At 42.0% G+C, this 15592-nt stretch overlaps 1 protein-coding gene across 11 annotated transcripts in view; it reads right to left on the bottom strand.

The window, feature by feature from the left end:
• Nucleotides 1-6311, bottom strand: part of TMCC1 (transmembrane and coiled-coil domain family 1) — a 256200-nt gene extending 249889 nt beyond the window's left edge. For 4 of the 11 annotated variants that reach the window (XM_082748105.1, XM_082748103.1, XM_082748104.1 and 1 more), the window contains exon 1: nt 6109-6297. The gene's annotated coding sequence lies outside the window, so the exon portion shown is untranslated. Of the gene's footprint in view, nt 1-6108 lie in introns of all 11 variants that reach the window. The other 7 variants (XM_082748101.1, XM_082748099.1, XM_082748091.1 and 4 more) reach the window with 3 other exon arrangements.
• Between the last annotated feature and the right edge of the window lie 9281 nt (nt 6312-15592).

The following is a 15592-nucleotide window of genomic DNA, read 5'->3' as shown; positions in this document are numbered from 1 at the left end:
AGGTTAGAATGATCCATGTGGTAACTAAGGAATCAGAGTTGGAAACTGCAGTAGGAACTCATGTTTGGCTTAATATAGAGACAAACGGTTACGTACAGAAAGATTTACAGATGTGTATATGCACAGACACACATATCTCCTTGTTCTATCACTCAGATGGCCTAGAAGTAACAATACTCAAGTAGCAACTAGCACATCTAGCACCCGAAATCTTAGTTTCTAATACCACTTCCCAATAAAAGGAACTAGGGCTCCTTAGAAAAATGGCTGACTATTGGAAGCGGAACATGATATATAAAAGATGAGCCTGGAGCATCTTATGTTGCCAGAAAGAAAGTACTCATTCACACATAACCGTGGGAATATGTCAAAGGGAAGGGATACAGAAGCCAAGTGAAAGAGTTCCCAAAAGCCAAACCTCAAACAACTTGAGCAACAAAATTTATGTAGATACTCCACCCCTGAGGTGGAGCATAACTCATCACTCATTAAGTGTAGGCTACACACAGTAATGTTCTTCCAGATCATGGCACAGAAAGGGAGGAACAAAAGGGTAACTTACAGTCAAGAAAACAAAGACTACCACAAACTGGATGATGAAGGTTAACATCAACATCAGCAAGTGATATCACTAGCATGTACTCTTGATTTGTGATGAGAATGACACCTTACCTCTGTGGTCTTTCCAAAATCACATTACATCAGTCTAAACGATTAGAAAACCATCACACAAGAACCAACTGAAGGACATTCTACAAAAATACCTAACTGATTACCTCTGAAACTGCCAAGGTCATTAAAAACAAGGAAAGCCTTGAACTTTCAGAACCAAGAGGAGCTGGGAAGACAAAATTATGAAATATAATGTGGCATCCTGAATGGGATCCTGAAACACAAGAAGGGACATTAAGGGGAGGCACTTGGGTAGCTCAGTCAGTTAAGTATCCAAGTCTTGATTTCATCTCACTCATGTTCCGGGGTTGTGAGATCGAGCTCCACATCAGGCTTCACACTGAGCATACAGCCTGCTTAAGATTCTCTGTCTCAGGGCGCCTGGGTGGCTCAGTGGAAGCCTGCTTCCCCCACCCCCTCTCTTTCTGCCTGTCTCTGCCTATTTGTGATCTCTGTCTGTAGAATAAATAAATAAAATCTTAAAAAAAAAAATTCTCTCTTTCTCTCCATCTCCCCCCACCCCTTGCTTGCTTGTTCTCTCTCTCAAAAAAAAAAAAAAAAAAAAAAAAGTGGGGATGGGAGTAGCCATTAAGGGAAAGACTGTGGAACTCTGAGTATAGACTTAGTAATAATGTATCAATATTAGTTCATTACTTGTGACAAATGTGCCACACTAATATGTTAATAAGGGAAACTGAGTGTGGGATAGACAGGAACTCTGTACTATCTTCACAATAATGCAATAAATATAACACTGTTCTTTAAAAAAAGAAAGTTTATTTTCAAAATTATTTTTTTTGTGTGTTTTTTTTTTTAGTTGTAAATACTGCATGCCTGAAATTTTACTCAGTGCATCAGGCACGAAAGATACCTGAAACATGGTTTTGGCCCTTAAGGAGTGTACTGTCTCGGGATGCCTGGGTTGCTCAGTTCGTTAAGTGGTTGCCTTTGGCTTAGGTCATGATCCCAGAGTCCTGGGATCGAGTCCCACATTGGATTCCCTGCTCAGTGGGGAATCTGCTTCTCCCTCTGCCTGTCTCTCCCCATGCTTGTGCTTGCTCCATCTCTCTTTCTCTGACAAATAAATAAAATCTTAAAGAAAAAAAAAGAAGAAGCTTACTGTCTGTGAGGTAAGAAAAATGCTCATGAAACAAAAAAAATTAAATTGAGAAATGTAGATAAAAGTATATTAGGAATATAGAAAAGGTCTAGGATTATGAGGGTAGACTTCATCAAGGAGATATAAGCTGAGTTTGTACCTTAAAATGTACTTACGGTACCAAAGTGAAAAAGAATAAATTGGTATGCTCATAAAAGTGCTCGCTTCGGCAGCACATATACTAAAATTGGTATACTCAAAAGAACAACCAGAGGATGAAGAAACAAGACTAAAAGAAATGAAAGAAATGAAATTAAGCCCTGAAAAGTGAAGACTTAACTGGGAGACAGCAGTGTTCAAATACTTTTTAAGAGTCATGTGACAGAACAGAGTTACATCATACAGCCATTTAACTTACTAGCTGACCTCCCAGTAAAATGTGACCAACACTCAAGGACATAGAGAGTGACAGCTGTTTGGTAAAGCCACAACAGGAAATGCCAATTTGGAAAGACAGGAAGCAGGTGGCCAAGTTCTTCTCTGCAACTTCTCAAAGAACAGTGTGCATATGAGCCCACTAAAGCAAAAATTTAAATCTAAATCTTGCAAACATTTATTGACCACTTACCATGTGCTTCCATATATATTATCTCATTTAATATCACAACACATTTATAAACATTTATCAGTGTAATAAAGGCTTAAAGTAAAAATACAATAAAATTAGCCCTGCAAGGAGCAGGAACACATTAAAATTTTCCACTATCCACTACTCTCTGATAGGGATTTGACAGCTGTTTTTAAAAAGCAAAGTTGTTTAAGGTCTACGTATCTACATAATAATTTATTTCTTTCAGCTTCTTCCTTCAGTAATGCTCAGTGGCTCTCAGTTTGCAAAGCACATAAGAATAATATATCACTATACATACAAAAACAAGCTTTTTAAGCATTTTAAGGGATTTTTTAAAGTATTTTATTTATTTATTTGACAGAGAGAGATCACGAGTAGGCAGAGAGGCAGGCAGAGAGAGAGGGGGAAGCAGGCTGAGCAGAGAGCCCGATGTGGGGCTCGATCCCAGGACCCTGAGACCATGACCTGAGCTGAAGGCAGAGGCTTAACCGACTGAGCCACCCAGGCGCCCCGATTTTTTTTTTTAAGTAGGTTCCATGACCAGCATGAAGCCCAACACAAGCAAGGCTTAAACTCACAACCCTGAGATCAAGATCTGAGCTCAGACACTTAACCAACCAAGCCACCCAGGTGCCCCACAATTTAAAAGATTTTCAAGTGTAGTTTTCATTTTATATGATTTTTATTTCAAGTGCTGACTTCAGTTAGAACTGAATCCTGTGAATGAGGTGCAACCCCACTGCAGGTTCCTCCATGGCCACTGTTAAGGCAGCATCAGGGAAAAAAGGTAGAAAGGGTGAATCCTACTACAACACGAAGAACATTCTAACAATTAAAGCTAGGCTACCTCAAAGTAATGAATTTATGTCATCAAAGGTTTCAAACAGAAGCTGAAAAATCGTTGAGCACATTTTAGAAGAAAGCAATTGAATAGGAAGTTAAGATACCTTACGAGTCTTAGATTCTATTACGGGTAGACTTTTAAAACCTGACAGGAAGAGGGCAACCTAGTTAAGAACAAAATGAAAAAAAAAGACAAAGCCAAGAATGACATGGTATGTAAAGCTCCAATGCTGGGGAACATGGGAGCAGTTCATTTCTACCTGCAGATCTTTGTACTTATTTCACTGGCCAGCAAAGTTCTTCCATCTTTTAAATCACAACTCAGATATCTTCTCTTTAGTGAGGCCTCTCCATGTCCCCCACCAGTCGCTCACTGGTCAAATCACCTGGTCTTATTTTCCTCATAGATGGTATCAGGAATCAGCAAACTTTCTCTATAAAGGATCAGATTACAACCTACAGGCCAAATCCAGCTTACCCCATGTTTTAGTATAGCCCCCCCCCCCAAAAAAGATTATTCTGTGACATGGGAAAACGATATGAAATTCAAAAGTCTAATTAGAACATAGAAGTGCTTGTTTATGTACTGCCCATGGCTACTTTACACTAAACAACACAGTAGTTGCAACAGAAACTATATGGCCCATAAAGCCTAAAATATTTACTTTATGGTCTTTTACGGAAAAGGTTTGCTAATTGCTGATTTATAGCATTACCTGGAATTACATTTTTTTGCTATCCTCATTCTCATACACACAGAAAAAAGCTCAATAAAAAGGACCTTGTCTATTTTGTTCCCCACCATAGCCCAGTACTTAGAAAACCTCTTGCAACAAAATAAGGACTCAATAAATATTTGATGAATAAATAAATGAGTGATCCATAAATGTCATTCTGAGGAACTTAAACTTAAGCCCTCAGCCATTATAGGTTTTGTACATATATGACAGGCATAAAAACTGTTGCAGAAAAGGGGAACTATTCTAATTAAGAGAAGTTGTCTTCTAATTAATTCTAATTAAGACTAGTTGTCACCAACTATTCCAGGTTACTGAGTTTCTTCATCAAATTGTACAGGGAATTTTTTTGCTCATAAAAGATTCTCTCAACCCCTGGAAGGTGTAACAACATTCTGTCAGCTGCCTGTGCTGCTGTTTATCTTAAGATGCAAATACTCTGAGAAATCTAATTTCCTATACATAGTACACAACACCCACACCATGCCAAATCTTATTGCTCATAATTATAACACACCTTGATCACGTGCTAATGAAATTTTATTATTTAAGTTTTTCCTATGCTGATCAGCAATCTATTCTGTAAGCAACCGAAAACTCTTTAGAAATTAAAAGGTTACCGCCCACAGACCAGAAGCAGCTTTTAATTCTTCTACACTAGCCAGAGAGTGGGTGTGTGATTTCAAAAAAAATACAAGCCAACTCTGTTGGGAGAGGACAAGATATAGTTAAAATCCCACCTATAAGCATGGTTTGTTACAGGACACTCGTAAAACTACCACCTACTCACAATACCAGTCTCACTGTTCTAATCTACAAATTGGCGGGGGGGGGGGGGGGGGGGGGGGTGTATCTAGCCCCTGATGGAATCTTGTCATTAACATTTTCATAAGGTTCTTTCCTCCAGGCTTTGCAACAATTTCTATACACAGGTATTTCAAAGACAAGGATTTGGTCTAGCCAATCACTCCCAAAATTTAAAAATACTGGTCAGAAGACATAAATATATCAAAGTTTTATTCTAAAGCAGGTACCTGCTTTCCAAGCCCTGAATTTCTTTTCTTTTTTTTTTTAACTAAGAATTAGCCAATTTAGGAATGCAGATCTTTCCTAGAGATGCTTATAAGTATGTAAGACTTGTAACAACCATTTTGGATTAGAGTGTGTGTTTTCCTCTTCCTTTCCTCTGTGACAAGTCAGGATGAATAGGCAGCCCGCAAAAGCTTTGACTAGAATCTACCAACACTCATACGTATGGTGCCACCAAAGAAAAGGGGGAAAATTAGCCAACAGCTCCAAGTGGGCTGCTTCAAGAAACTCTGCTACAGATTCGCCTCACCATCAATGTTGTTAAGGAATGTGCCAAATCAACAACTGGACTAACACTACACACACCTTTCCTTAGAATGAAAAAAAAAAAAAAAAAGCAGGGGGTTGCAAGCTATAAACGGATCTGTGGCCCTTCAGGGAAGGGGCAACTCACTGAGCCCCCTTATCCCTTCCTCAAAGGATTAATAAAAGGCACTCTTGGACCAACCCCAGCCACCCTCCCCCAACCCACCTTGCAGCACCTATTTTCCCTCGTTCCCAGGGCAGCGGGCTTCCCTTCCTTCCCTTAAACGACAAGTTCAAAATCAAAACAAAAGGTGCAAAACTGGTTTCAGGTGGCAATGGCTGAGCCCTAGTGGCCAACTTCTGGGGACGCCAAGACGAGCGAAGGCTCGTAGGACCCCAGACCTCCCTCACAGTCTACTCCGAACAGTCCCTCAGGCCCCGGCCCAACTCCTCACACGCCCCTCCCTCCCCTCGGCCCCGGAGGGGGCGCGCTGGAAAGGGGGCGAAGAGTGGGGGTGGGGAGAGAAGCCCCAGGGTCGAAATGACAGCGGAACGAGCTGGGAAGGAAAAAGGCCCGGCGGGATGCTGGAGGACGAGTCCTAGGCCCGGAGCTCTAGCCCCGAACGGGGGCGACCGAGGGTCCGAACCGCGCCAGGCCGCGCGCCGGAGGCCCGGCCAGCGTCGGCGGTGCCGACCAGCCACGCTCCCCTCACGACTCTCCCTACCCGAGGCGGAAGGGCCGTGAGGGGCCGCGGCCGCCGCCAGCATCCGGGGCGGGGGCTCTCACTCACCGGCGGGGAGGGGAGGAGCAGCCGGCGTCTCCGCCAGTGCCGTGGCTCGAGCTCAAGCGCCGGCTCCTGCCGCTGCGGCCGCCGCGCCCGGTCCATCCCCCCCCAACCACCCCCCCTCCCGGCCCTCCCCCCGCGCCGCCGCAGCCGCCGCTACCGCCGCTGCAGCCGCCACTGCCGCTTCAGCCCCGGCGCGGGAGCGCGAACCGGCGCGAGGGGGCGAGAGCGCGCGCGCCCGCCGCCACCGCCCACAACCTCCGCCCCCAGCCGGCGGCGCACGCAGGAGGCGACGGCGGGCGCGCGCACGCTTCAGGGGGCGGGGACGGCCTCGGAAGGCGTAGCCCCGCCCACCCACGCGGTGGCTGGGCTGCTGAGAAGAATCGACCGCTGCAGGTGATTCTATGCTGCTCCGGGTGGGCTCCTCCTGGCGCTAACGCCAGAAACCAAGGCCTCCAGTCTGGCCCCTTCTGGGGAGCGAGGCTAGGGAGCGACGCAGGCTTGAGCGTAATTCCGGCAGTTATGCGGGATCACACACCTGTTCTTCCCTCCTTGATTGAAAGACCTGTCTGCCTTCTCCCATCTAGCAGGTTTTCGTCCGCTGCTGCGAAAAGGATCGAGATTGTTACCATTTACCGTCCAGTATTACCAGTGAAGGGACCGCAAGCAGCCATCGGCCTCTTTATGATCCCATTTTTCTCATTCAGTTATTTGTCCCTCACTTATGCACTGAGGCTTCTTCCGGATGATAGGCCCTGTTCCACTTGCTGGGAGTAAGTTACGGAAATAAAGCCCTAGCCTCATGAAGTTAAATCTGGTGGAGAAAGACAACGTTAAAGGGAGAAACACAACATCAAAACTTGTTATTAGTAAGATGTCTTCTGGGAGGTACATGGTGCTAAGAGAACCTGAGAGGGTGGGGTGGAGGTTTAAAGAACATGCAGGCTGGAATCCAAAGGCCACTTTGAAAGGCGCTAACAAGGTCCTACAGGTGAGAGCTTGGCATGGCCAGAACAGCGCGCTGAAAGACCATTAAGTGTGGGAAAAGGTAGTCAATAATTGAGGTAAGGATTTGAGACTATAATTTGAGAATCTGGAGAAGCCAGTAGGGATTTTTCATTACTTCTATTTTTAAGCCATCGTTTGGATAGCAGTAGGAAGAGTGATCTGCCGGGGGCTCAGAGTTGGTGCAGAGGGCCAGTTAGGAGGCTGCTGTTATGGTCAAGGCAGGGTAAACTGGGGGTGGTAGAGAAGGGTGCTTCTCAGGGGCAGGACCTGATAGACAGGACCTGATAGACTGGATGAAGAGCGAAGGCTAGGGAGGTGTGGCAAGGTTGACTTTCAGTTTTAAGGTTGATGGGATGTATTAATGGACCTCAGGAGCAATGGAGGAGGTCCCTGAGGAAGCTAAAAATGGATTATAAACATGAAAGCTGAAACTACAAATTTGGGGGTGCCTGGGTGGCTCTGTCACTTGAGCATCTGACTCTTGATTTGAGCTCAAGTCTTGATCCCAGGGTCCTGAGTTAAAGCCTGGTGTTGGACTCCACACTAGGCATGGAGCCTACTTGAAATAAAAAGAGTAAATTTCTAGAAGAAAACATGGAAAAAATCATTAGTGATCTTGAGATAGGCAAAGATTTCTTAGGGTACAAAAAGAAATATTTCATAAGTAAATTTCATCAAAATTTAAAAATGTTTATCCTTTGAAAGACACCATTAAGAAAATGAAAAGGCAAGCCACAGATTAGAGGGAGAATTTGCAATAAATATATCTGACAAAAGACTTCTATCCAGAATATATAAAGAGCTCTTATAACTGAGTAATAAGAGAAACAATCCAATAAAACAATGAGCACAGATTTGAGTAAACACCAAAGAAAATGAAAATGACCAATACACAACAAAAAGATCCTCAACATCTTTAGTCATCCAGGGATTTGCTAATTAAAACCACCATTACCTACCAGTACCCTCTCATTAGAATAGCTAGAATTAACAAAGTCATACTTCCCCCTAATGTAATACAACTAACCTGCATATAACCAAAGATACATAACTTCCCCAAAAAAGGATACGAAGTCCTTAGGTGATGTTCCCTTCCCGCTTTTGACATCCTGTAGCTTAATACTGCAATATAAAGTTAACTATCATTAAGACATCTCCATTGTGTAGTAGCAGTTAAATTTCTCCCTTGGTAATCAGGATCAGTCAATACAGGAAGTCTGTTCTTACATTAGTTTTGACAAGTCTATATACTATGCTATGCTCACCACAGGTGTAGCTACTATCTGTCACCATATAACACCATTTCAGCTCCATTGACTATATTCCCTGTGCTGTACCTTTCATCTTTGTGACTTATTCATTTCATAACTGGAAGCCTGTATCTCTCACTCCCCTTCACTCATTTTGTCCATCCCCCTACCACCCTTCCCTAAGGCAACCCAATTTAAGGTCTGTTCTTGTTTTTGTTTGTTTTTTCATTCATTTTTTTTAGATGCCACATGTAAGAAATCATATATTGGTCTTTCTCTGATTTATCTCACTTAGCTTAAGAATAAGGAATTCTTCTTTGCCTGTTGACTCAGAGGCTTGAGATACCCAAAGTGACCAGGTGACAGTCTCAGCTTCCAATTGAAGAAAATCATTGTTATGTCTTCTGGTGGAAGCATTCTTCCCTCTGGAACCAAGACCTCTAGACCAGCAGAGCTTCTGGCCATTTCTTTTTCCAGACACACTGAGCAACCAGGAGCAGTGCTTGAAGTTCTGACAACCGGGAGGCTTTTCCTTACTGAGCTATTATTCTTTAAGACTCTACCAGAATGGAGCTGTAGTAGCATGGCAGTCCATTTTCACCCAGTGCTTGCACATTGTACAGAACCTTTGTACACAAGGCTATAAACCAAGAATAAGGTTTCTCTTGCCCAGTCAACTGGTTGTAGGGAATGCCTCAGTGGACTGTACCTGTGGGCTGGGAAGAAAAGATAACGTACTAAGAGTAGGGGCCATGGGCTTTGGGGCCACTTCTTCATACAAATTACTTATAACTTCAGTGCCCATTCAAACCCAGCCTCAAATATACCATTTCATTGACATTGGAATGTTGCCATTTATGCACAACTTTATAGCCTGGTGGTTCACATAACACCCAGTTCATGATAGGCAGCTCAGGTCACATAGAAACTTGATGGCCCATGGTCAAGCATTCAGTCTACTAGGGCTCAGTAGCAAGCCAAAAGCTGTTTCTCAAAAGGAGGGCAGTTATCTGTATATTGATGGCAGGGCTTTGCTCCAAAATCCTGAGGTTTTGCACTGTGATTCACTGTGATGCACTGCCACAGACTCTAAGCAGCATCTCTATTAACACTTGCAGAATGAGGCTCTGAGTTGGGTTTTCAGAAATTTTGGCCCTAAGGGTTTATTTCAAGGCAGATACAGAAGCTTTCAAGTCATCTATACATGGTCACTCACGACCTGTCCTTCTATAGGTATTTGATTAAGAGTATCCAATGCCTCACCCTGCTAGGGACTACCAGTACCCTCTTTACCACTAAAAATAGTCCTCAGTGCCTTTAGACTTACACCAGGTTAGGGAGCCAATTCAAGAAAACCCAGAACCAGTCAAGAAAACTCAGTCCTCTAGAACCACCTCCAGGACCAAAATCTGTATCCCTCAGGGTTCGGAGAAGCAGAATGAATAGAAGATAAGAAATAAGGGATTTCTTTGGAGAAATTGATTTATGCAATTAGGGGTGGGGAAAAGGGCTGGTTAAGCAAATTTGAAATTCATGGGCAGGCTCTCAGGAAGGGCAGAGTGGAATTCTAAGCAAGGACTGAACTGCTGTCCCAAGGCAGTATTTCCTCTTCAGGAGAAATTCAACTCTGTTTTTAAGGACATTCCACTAACTTAATTGGGCCAAAACAGGTTATCTAAAATAATCTCCCTTTCTTAAAGTCAACTGATTAAGGACTTCAGTCATATCTACAAAAATGCCTTCATAGCAATCCTTAGATTACTGTTGAATAGTGTAAAATAATTGGAGACTATAGTACAACTGAGTGGACATCTCAAAAAGATACCTCAAAATATAAGTATTTACCCAAGAGAAATTAAAACATACATCCACATGAAGACTTGTATGAGATTATTTATAGCAGCTCTACTCACAGTATCAAAACATTGGAAACAACTCAAATACCCATCGACAGGTGAATGGCTGAACAAATTATGGTAAATCTATACTACTCGGCAATTAAAAGGAATGAACTAGGGGCGCCTGAGTTCTGACTAACCAAGTCAGTTGGTTAGACATCTGCCTTCGGCTCAAGTTATGATCCCAGGATTCTGGGATCAAGTCCCACATTGGGTTCCCTGCTCAGCAGGGAGCTTACTTCTCCCTCTCCCTGTGCCCTCTCCCTTCCCCACTGCTCATGCTCTCTCTTTCTCTCTCTCAAATAAATAAATAAAATCTTAAAAAAAAAAAAAAGGGTATGAACTTCCAGTACACTCAACTATGTAGATGAACCTCAAATTCATTATACTGAGGAACAGAAACTAAAAACAAAAGAATACATATTATATAATTCCATGTAAATTTGTAGAAAATGCAAACTAATCTAGAGTGACAGCATATCAGCGATTGTCTGGGACAAATATGGAGAGAGAGGTAAGTATAAAAAATCACCAAGAAACTTTTGGAGGTGATGAGAATGATCTGAATCTTCATTATGGCAGTGGTTTCATGGATATACACATATGTAAAAGTTGTGAAGTTTATAAATAGGTGCAGTTTATTGTAAGTATAATATACCCTAATAAAATTGTTATTAAAAGGAATTCATGGGGCACCTTGGTGGTGCAGTGACAAAATATCCAACTCTTGGTTTTAACCCAGGTCATGATCTCAGGGTCCTGAGATCGAGCCCCACATCCAGCTCTGCACTCTGCACTCTCCCCATCTTGTTCTTCCTCTCTCTTTTTCTCTTTATCTCTCTCTCTTTCTCTCTTGGATAAATAAATACATCTTTTAAAAAATAATAAAGATTTCATTTAGGGTCATCTGGCTGGCTGGCTCAGTCAGTAGAGCACACAACTCTTGATCTTGGGGGTTGTAAATTCAACCCCCACATTGGGCACAGAGATTACTTAAAAACTAAAAAATCATAAAAAAAAAAAAAAAAAAGAGGGGCACTTGAGTGGCTCAGTCATTAAGCGTCTGCCTACAGTTCAGGTCATGATCCCAGAGTCCTGGGATCCAGCCCTGCCTGGGGCTCCCTGCTTGGTGGGAAGCCTGCTTCTCCCTCTCCCGCCCACTCTCCTGCTTGTGTTCTCTCTCTTGCCGTCTCTCTCTGTGTCAAATAAATAAAATCATTTTTTAAAAATCATGTAAAAATTCATGTAATTCATAGCAGATTATAAACAGCAGATTAGTGAACTGAAAGACTTCAGAAAGTATCCAGATTAAAGCACAGAGCGAGAAAAGAAGGGAAAACACTGGAAAGAATTATCAGAGATACATGGGACACAGTGAAAGGTAGTGCTCCAGAATAGAGACTGTATAAAATGAGAAAAAATATTGGTGTGCTCCTGTTGAAACATTATATAAATGATTCTGCTCTTGGTGAGGTAATATCTAGCACTCAGATACTTACCCGGTTACTTTTAAGAGTGTGGAAATTGGAATATTGTTCATTTGGAAACATTTGTTAGCATTGTGGAAGAACATTTATCAATCAATCAATCAAATAACACCAGAAAACTATTACACATTACCCAGGGGATAAATATAAAACCCACTTATTAAAATATTAGCAGGTATTATAAAAGTTATATTTGGGGGGGATACCTGAGTGGCTCTGTTGGTTAAGCATCTGACTCATGGTTTCAACTTAAGTCATGATCTCAGGGTCATGGAATTCAGCCCTGCATTAGGCTCTTACTCAGCAGGGAGTCTGCTTGAGATTCTCTCTCTCCTTCTGCCCTCCCCCCAAAATAAAGAAATAAAAATCCTTTTCAAAAAAGATATATTTGGGGGGGGGGCACCTGGGTGGCTCCGTGGTTTAAAGCCTCTGTCTTTGGCTCAGGACATGATCCCAGAGTCCTGGGATTAAGCTCCACATCGGGCATGTTACTCATCATTTTAGATTCAATATCTAATGCCTGTACATAGCACAGATAATTATGATTCAACTTGTAGATTTCTAAACTCAAATACATTTTTAAAAACATTTTACTTATTTATTTGACAGAAAGAGAGCACAAGCAGGGTTAGCAGGCAAGTGCAAAGCAGGGTCCCCACTGAGCAGGGAGCCCAATACTGGACTCAATCCCACGACCCTGTGATCATGACCTGAGCCGAAGACAGCTGCTTTAACTGAGCCACAAAGGTGCCCCTCAAATACTCCTTTTTTTTTTTGTTTTTAAACTGGGCTCCAGGGCTAGCATAGAGACCAACAAGGGGCTTGAACTCATGATCCTGAGATCAAAATCTGAGCTGAGATCAAGAGCTGGACTCTCAACCAGCTGAGCCACCCAGGTGCCCCAAACCCAAATACTTGTATATTGTGAACATTTAGGGGAATTTTTGTCATACTAGCGAAAGTTATTTGAAAAATTTTTAAAGATTTATTTATTTATTTATTTATTTGAGAGAGAAAGAGAGAGAGATCACCAGTGGGAGAGAGACAGTGTGGGAGAGATGGAGAACTTCAAGCCGACTCCCCACTGAGCATGGAGCCTGACACACGGCTTAATCCCACAATCCCAAGATCATGACCCCATTGGAGACCAAAAATTGGGGGCACCTGGGTGGTTCAGTCGGATAAACGTCTGCCTTCAGCTCAGGTCATGATCTCAGGGTCCTGGAATTGAGCCCTGCATCAGGCTCTCTGCTCAGCCGGGAGTCTGCTTTCTCCCTCCCCCTCTCCCTCTGTACTCTCCCTCTCTTTCTCTCTTTCAAATCAATAAATAAAATCTGAAAGAAAAAAAAAAAGAAACAAAGAAACAAAGACCCTCAACGATAGTGCCACACAGGCACCCCAGTTATTTAAAATTTTTAATAAAAAATACAGACTCTGAACTTGACAAAAATAATTCAAGAAGCCAGAAATATAATAGTGGTACAACTATATGGGGGAGATGTATCATTATGATAGAAGTTCTTTGAAAAAAATATACACCATTCTATATATTTTTTAGCATTCTTTAAATCTAACAGTGAACAGTACAGTCAAAATCTTTAACATTACTGAATTTAAAAAACATCTTCCAAGAACTACATGACTGCTTTTCAGCTTCAGTTAAACATTTGGGTATATTGAAAAACACTGAATATAAATTTGAAACTACTGTTAAATATGTCATGGGAAAATTGAGTCGACACTATCATGACAGTAAAAACTCAATTACAAAGTGTGCAATGATCTCTTTTATGATAATATTAATAAAAAACACAGGTTCTAAAATACCGGGCAAGGCTCTATTTTCAGATATATCCAGTTCGAAATGTATTAGCTTAGTACTGACTTGGCATGATGCTTTCAGTAAAATGAATGGCTTAAATGAAATGATACAGAAAAGTCAATGTACCAAAAAAGGGTTTTTTTGGTTTGTTTGTTTTTGATGTACATAGACTCTCAAAAAACTCAAAGGGATTAAGAAGTTCTTCAAAGAGGGGCACTGGATGTCTCTATCTGTTGAGTGTCTGACTCTTGATTTCAGCTCAGGTCATGATCACAGGGTTGTGAGATCGAGCCCTGTGTCAGGCTCCACACTCAGCTGGGAGTCTGCTTGAGATTCTCTTTTTCCCTCTCATTCTGCCTCCCCCCCCCACTCTAAAACAATAAGTCTTTTACTTTATTTTTTTTTTAAGATCTTATTTACTTGAGATAGAGAAAAAGAGCACATGAGCAGAGGGAGAAGGAGATGGAGAGAAAGAAACAGACTTCCTGCTGAGCAGGGAGCCCAGTGCAGGGCTTGATCCCAGGACCCCAGGATCATGACCTGAGCTGAAGAGAGTTGCTCAACTGACTGAGCCACCCAGGAACCCCAATAAATAAATCTTTGAAAAAAAATTTTAAAAAGATATTTTTTGAAGAAAAACTAAATAAGAATACTTACAAAAAATAGATTATTGATTTTTTTTAAAGATTTTATTTACTTATCTGTCAGAGAGAGGGAGAGTGAGAGCAAGCACAGGCAGACAGAGTGGAAGGCAGAGGCAGAGGGAGAAGCAGGCTCCCTGCGGAGCAAGGATCCCGATGTGGGACTCGATCCCAGGACGCTGGGATCATGACCTGAGCCGAAGGCAGCTGCTTAACCAACTGAGCCACCCAGGCGTCCCAGATTATTGATTTTTAAGCTAAGTTGCAGAGCCTCTTGACATTGGTTTCAATTTCTCCAACATAAAAAATATTAGAAAAAATTACATTTTTAATTTCTTTTTTATCCTGCATTTGAAACTGCAATGTCATTTTTAAAATATGATACTGAATGAAAATAATTACTTTTTTCAGTCCTTAATCTAGGTCCTTCCTATTCAAAATGTGGTCCCTGGACCAGGAGCATCAACATCACCTGGGAGCTTGTTAAAAATGCAGAACCTCGGGTGCCTGGGTGGCTCTGCCTTCTGCTCAGGTCATGATCCCAGGGTTCTGGAATCAAGCCCCACATCGGGCTCTCTGCTCAGCAGGGAGCCTGCTTCCTCCTCTCTCTCTCTCTCTCTCTCTCTGCCTGCTTGTGATCTCTCTGTCAAATAAATAAATAAAATCTTAAAAAAAAAAAAAAAAGAATCCTTCTCCCTATCCCTGTTTCTCTGCCCCTCCCCCTGCTTTTGCATGTGCGCGCTCTCTCTCTCTCTCAAATAAACAAATAAATAAATAATTTTTTTTTTTTAAATGCAGAACCTCAGCCCTACTCCAGATCAACTTAGTCAAAGTCTTTATTTTAACAGGACCCCAAGGCAATCTGCGTGCATACTACAGTTTGGAAAGCACTGGTCTAAGTGACATATGTAATTTGAAGAATGGCAGTGAACATGAATTACAACAACTATTAAACAATTACAATTAAAATTGACTAATGAATATTAGTGATAGTGTTGATAGGAAATGAATGCAGAGGAACTGAAAATCTTACACTGTTTGGTAAAATTTCATGAAACTTCCGTTGAAGTATTGCAATATCTTTATAGCAATAACATCACATTTCCAAATATGTCTCTCAGGATGTGCTTAACTGTGCTAATATGAGTAAAGAATATATCTTCACAAAATTAAAACTTAGTAAAAACCAGTTACGTTCTAGAGTGGTCGAAAAAGACTGTCACGGGGGCGCCTGAGTGACTCAGTGGGTTGAGTTGCTGACTTTGGCTCAGGTCATGATCCCAGGGTTCTGGGATAGAGCTCCACATCAAACTCTCTGCTCAGTAGAGAGCCTCACTCTCTGCTGCTCCCTGCTTGTGCTCTCTCTCTCTCTCTCAGTCAAATA

The sequence above is a fragment of the Mustela nivalis genome (genome assembly GCF_964662115.1).
Source record: "Mustela nivalis genome assembly, chromosome: 1".
NCBI lineage: Eukaryota > Metazoa > Chordata > Mammalia > Carnivora > Mustelidae > Mustela > Mustela nivalis.
This window is presented reverse-complemented; position numbering and strand designations above follow the sequence as displayed.